General features: G+C 40.4%; 1 non-coding gene across 1 annotated transcript; it reads right to left on the bottom strand.

Moving 5' to 3' along the window:
- Positions 1-5,667: 5,667 nt before the first annotated feature.
- Positions 5,668-5,722, bottom strand: LOC123730660 (U7 small nuclear RNA). Its single transcript, XR_006762095.1, has one exon. It is a non-coding gene; the product is annotated as a U7 small nuclear RNA (small nuclear RNA).
- Positions 5,723-6,305: the final 583 nt, after the last annotated feature.

The following is a 6,305-nucleotide window of genomic DNA, read 5'->3' as shown; positions in this document are numbered from 1 at the left end:
AAGTTTTTTATATTTTTCATAACCCAACCCTTTTTAAAGATGCAGTTACACAACGCAACTTGCACGCAATTTTAGTTGCAATTGCAGGTTGCAAGTGACGTAATCTCAAGCAACTTTGCTGTTATATGAGCACCTCAAACACAATACAAATTGCATGCAACAGCCAATCAAATTGAAGCTGCTTCTGTCGTATTGTTTGCCATATTCTTTTCATTTTTTAATAATGCTCCGTGGGATGTTCAAAGTTTGTTTATAACCCAACCCTGATCTGTACTTCTCCACAACTTTGTCCCTGACCTGTTTGGAGAGCTCCTTGGTCTTCATAGTGCTTCTTGCTTGGTGGTGCCCCTTGCTTAGTGTTGTTGCAGGCTCTGGGGCCTTTCAGAACAGGTGTATATATACTGAGATCATGTGACACTTAAATAAAGTCCACCTGTGTGCAATCTAACTAATTATGTGACTTCTGAAGGTAATTGGTTGCACCAGATGTTATTTAGGTGCTTCATAGCAAAGGAGATGAATACATATGCACACACCTCTTTTCTGTTTTTATTTTATTATTTCAAACAAACAATGATTTCAAACAAGTCATTTTTTTCATTTCACTTCACTAATTTGGACTATTTTGGGTATGTCCATTACATGATATCCAAATAAAAATCAATTTCAATTACAGGTTGTAATGCAACAACATAGGAAAACGCCAAGGGGGTGAATACTTTTGCAAGGCACTGTAATTTGTACATGTAGGTAGGGGTGAAGTGACTATGCATAGATAATAAACAACGAATAGCAGCAGTATACAAAACAAATGGAGGGGGGTGGGGGGGTCAATGTAATAGTCCGGTGGCCATTTGATTAGTTGTTCAGCAGTCTTATGGCTTGGGGGTACATGCTGTTATTAAGGAACCTTTTGGTCCTAGACTTGGCGTCCGGTACCGCTTGTCGTGCGGTAGCAGAGTTAAGTCTATGACTTGGGTGACTGCAGTCTCTGACAATTTTATGGGCTTTCCTCTGACACCGCCTATTATATAGGTCCTGGATTGCAGGAAGCTTGGCCCCAGTGAAGTACTGGGCCGTACGCACTACCCTCTGTAGCGCCTTACGGTCAGATCGAGGTGTAGATTAGGCCTACATCTCATATTCCAGTGTTATGGGATTTCTCTTAATGTGACTCCGTGCAGCCAAAGGCAATGTCCGCTTTAGGTATATGCCAGGTGCCGTTAGTGGATTTGACAGCTCTGACACAGTTCCACCTGTGACATCGCAATGCGGATGTCAGGTTTAAAGTGGATCGGATTGAGCCTTTAATGTGTTGTCACTGTGCTTGATCTAATAGCACAACCAAATGTCCTGGATTGCAGTTAGTTGAGATTTCATGAAAATACATGGTAGATGTAGAAGATGGCGCTGACAGATATGGTCGCCCTGTTTCTAGCTCCTAGCCAACTTTGCAGTATTTTGGTTTTTTTGTGCGTTATTTCTTACATTATTTGCTCAGAACGTTTCTTGCATTATTACCTACAGCCAAAAATAATTTTGGGATATTATATCGTCGGTCTATCACAAGCATTTCGACCAGAAATCCGACTTTCCTGAATTGGATCCTTTGTTTGAACTCCCAGAGGCAATTCCCTTCATCCCGGCGGTTGCTCCAAGATGCTGTCACCGTAGAAGAGGAATAAGGAGTGGGCTCCTAGTCCGACTCAGGGGGCGTGCATACTATCCACCACTTCCGTGTATATTACTCGCTAAAGCTGTAGTTGCACAACGCAACTTGCACGCAATTTTAATTGCAATTCCAGGTTGCAAGTGACGTAATCTCAAGCAACTTTGCTGTTATATGAGCACCTCAAACACAATACAAATTGCATGCAACAGCCAATCAAATTGAAGCTGCTTCTGTTGTATTGTTTGAGAATTCTAAACTCACCCCATGTCATCTTCTGCATTAGGCCTCATTAGATCGTGATTTCACAAATTATTTGTTTATCGAACAGTTTCATTATTGTATAATATCTCACTATAGACCGGGGCGTCAATCTTAGTAACATAATAAAAAAATCCCCATCACAATCCGCCAGTTTAAACTAGAGATATCTTTTTTTTTTTTTGCTTTGGACGCGTCTCAATCCACCGCATCCGGCGATGTCGCACTTCTGCATCTGTGGTGAAAGGTGGCAGAGCTAGAGCAGTGTTTGTCAGACCATGAGACATCCCGAAAATGTGTCTTCTTACAAAAACGTCTGTAGTGTCCAAACTATTATGACCACTCCATGGAAAGGGGAGAATCTCACAAACACGATGGTGGTCTCCGTGTCATGGGACTTGTCTGAAGGTAACCGGTACCGGTAAAAAAATTATAATACAAGTTGATGCCTACCCAAAAGAGGGGTTAAATGTGTGTCAAAAAATATATAGTGTATCAGTCAAAAGTTTGGACACACCTACTCATTCCACCTACTCATTCCAAGGGTTTTTCTTAATTTTTACTGTTTTGTTACATTGTAGAAAAATTGTGAAGACATCAAAACTATGAAATAACACATGTGGAATCATGTAGTAACCAACAAAGTTTTAAACAAATCAAAATATATTTTAGATTCTTTAAAGTAGCCAGCCTTTGCCTTGATGACAGCTTTGCACACTCTTGGCATTCTCTCAACCAGCTTCGCCTGGAATGCTTTTCCAAAAGTCTTGGAGTTCCCACATATGCTGAGCACTTGTTGGCTGCTTTTCCTTCACTCTGCAGTGCAACTCATTCCAAACCATCTCAATTGGGTTGAGGTCAGGTGATTGTGGAGGCCAGGTCATCTGATGCAGCACTCCATCACTCTCCTTCTTGGTCGAATAGCCCTTACACAGCCTGGAGGTGTGTTGGGCGTTGTCCTGTTGAAAAATAAATGATAGTCCCACTAAGCGCAAACCAGATGGGATGGCATATTACTGCAGAATGCTGTGGTAACCATGCTGGTTAAGTGTGCCTTGAATTCTAAATAAATCCCAACAATGTCACCAGCATAGCACCCCCACACATTACACCTCGTCCTCCATGCTTCACGATGGGAACCACACATTTGGAGATCATCCGTTCACCTACTCTACGTCTCACTAAGACATGGAACCAAAAATCTCAAATTTGGACAAAAGGACAGATTTCCACCTGTCTAATGTCCATTGCTCGTGTTTCTTGGCCCAAGCAAGTCTTCTTCTAATTGGTGTCCTTTAGTAGTGATTTCTTTGCAGCAATTCGACCATGAAGGCCTGATTCACGTGGTCTCCTCTGAACAGTTGATGTTGAGATGTGTGTGTTACTTGAACTTTGTGAAGCATTTATTTGGGCAATTTCTGAAGCTGGTAACTCTAATGAACTTATCCTCTACAGCAGAGGTAACTCTGGGTCTTCCTTTCCTGTGGCGGTCTTCATAAGAGCCAGTTTCATCATAGCACTTGATGGTTTTTGCAACTGCACTTGAAGAAAGCTTCAAAGTTCTTGACATTTTCCTCACCTTAAAGTAATGGACTGTCGTTTCTCTTTGCTTATTTGAGCTGTTCTTGCCATATAATGGACTTGGTCTATTACCAAATAGGGCTATCTTCTGTATACACTACCTTCTCTCAACACAACTGATTGGCTCAAACGCATTAAGAAGGAAAGAAATTCCAAAAATGGACTTAACAAGGGACACCTGTTAATTGAAGTGCATTCCAGGTGACTACCTCATGAAGCTGGTTGAGAGAATGCCAAGAGTGTGCAAAGCTGTCATCAAGGCAAAGGTTGGCTACTTTGAAGAAGCTCAAATATAAATATAATATATTCAACTATAAATATAATATTTGTTTAACATTTTTTTGGTTACTACATGATTCCATATGTGTTATTTCATAGTTTTTATGTCTTCACTATTATTCTACAATGTAGAAAATGAAAATAAATAAAAACCCTTGAATGAGCAGGTGTGTCCAAACTTTTGACTGGGACTGTATATACTATATATGTGACGTTTGTTGTATGAAGTAGCGGACCAAGGCGCAGCGTGTGTATCGTTCCACATTTTATTATAACTGTGAAACTATGCAAGACATACAAATAAACTAATAAACAAAACAACAAACCGTGACGAAGAGGTGCAACATACACTAACTCAAAATATAATCTCCCACAAACCCAGGTGGGGAAAAACAACTACTTAAATATGATCCCCAATTAGAGACAACGATGACCAGCTGCCTCTAATTGGAGATCATCCCCCCCCCCAAAAAAAAACACAGAAAAACATAAACCACACAACATAGAAAATTTAAACTAGACAAAACCCCCTGTCACGCCCTGACCTATTCTACCATAGAAAATAAAAGCTTTCTATGGCCAGGGCGTGACAGTATATCACTCTGCAAAAATAACAGCACTTGGCTTGCTTGTATTCTAGCATTTTAGATGGCCCCTAATTTAGCTTTGTGCATGACATGTTAACAGACTCCTCACTAACATTTTCTCTGGGAGAGAGAGGGAGAGAGAGAGAGAAAGAGATAGTATTTTTCCTCTCTTACTCTAAGCCCATTGCTCTACTCTGTCCATTCCCTCATACCGCTGGTCCTCACTCTCTCTCTCTCTGTTTCTGATATTCAATACGGTTCCCAATCATTTCCATTAGGATTTTATGTCACTGGTCCACGCTCTAGTGAAAATCATATTGGACTACAATCTGTGCTCCTTCCCTGTCTGCATTGGCCTGTGGGAAATGATTATTGAATATTCTTCCTGCTGGTATTTTTGTTGAGTAGCTGTCCAATTAAGTTAAATCGAACTCATACATGCTGTCACTCAGCCTTCTGTTTTTCTCCCCCCTCATCATTCCAGGCCCTTGATATCACTGTGTTATGTGTCATTTTATAGGTTGGACTAGGCGGAGATGACTGATCGGTGTAGAAACTTGTAGCTGTGGAGGGCCCATGATATGACTGGACAAGCATGGATCATCTTCTGATCTGATGGTGTGTAAAGACCTGGGGTCCTAGAGGTCCTGGGTGAGTCACTCACACACAGGGACACAGAGCTAAGGCCTCAGATTGAGCTCAAAGTCATCTCTGTGTGTAAGGATACAATGAATTGGAGGATATACGACAGCAGTAACACAATGGTAGTGATCCTAAGTGAGATCAATCAATAAATTAATCAAATTGTATTTAAAGCATCCACTAGCTGTACCAGGTAGAAGTTTGTGGTACATATTCTGTACAAGAGCAGTGACCTGAACCATCAACTCCGGTCAAGGCTTCCCTCTCAAGGCTTCCCCCTCCCTTTCTCCCCGTCCACATAAAAAAATGCTATAGTGTATACTATGGCAGGAATACTACTTTACTGGAGTATTGAAGTCCACAAAAACATTACAGTGAATTCTGTAGTATTTACTGTAGTATACTGTAGTATTTACCGTTATGAATACTGTAGTAAAAAAAAAGACTATATACACTATAGTAATTACTGTAGTATACTGTAGTGTTTACTGTAGTGTTTTTACGGATTGTAGTACGGTATAATGTCGTTTTTAATGTAGTGTTTTTACAAACTGTAGTATACTGTAGTATTTACAGTAGTGTATTTGGGGACATTACTGAAGTATTTACTAAAGTGTTTTTGTTTTTATTATCTTTGACATAGAAGTGGGGGGCTTTCTCTCTGAGGAAGCCTATTGGAGAAATACTAAAAGAGCAAATTTTCCATAACTTGTAGGTAGGTAGGACATGGTGTGAGCAGAGAGTTCAGAGCTTCTGCTCTTTTCCATAACCAACGGGATTATAATACAGAGAGAGTAGGATCTTAATTTGAGCCAGTTTGCTATAGCAGGGAAATAATCCTGCAGCAACAGGAAATGTAAATTATTATGTGGATTATAAGTAATGGACATTTTTGTAGGGTTGATACATTTTGAGTTGGGAGAAATCAAGTCTGAAATTTCAGTGGGAATTACAAACTTTAGAAGCCTTTTTAAACCTCATACACTACAAGTCTGTGCAGGGAAATTCTCAGCAACAAAAGAGTGATCAAGTTAAGATCCTACACCTGTATTTCACCTTTAGACTAGTTGACTCCTAGTCAAAGAGCAGAGGATGTTTGATGGAATAGCAAGCAGGCCAACCGTTTGGCTGCAAACTCATCACTCTGAGTCTACCGGTGCAGAAATGATAGCAATATGGATGAAGTTATTCCCTGACAATGGGGTGATCATTGCAAGTGGATGGGTCAACAATGGTCAGTCGATACGATCACTCATACAGTCTTCACCACTAGTGTACCGTTATCG

The sequence above is a fragment of the Salmo salar genome, chromosome 25 (assembly GCF_965601325.2).
Source record: "Salmo salar chromosome 25, fSalSal1, whole genome shotgun sequence".
NCBI classification, from domain to species: Eukaryota; Metazoa; Chordata; class Actinopteri; order Salmoniformes; family Salmonidae; genus Salmo; species Salmo salar.
This window is presented reverse-complemented; position numbering and strand designations above follow the sequence as displayed.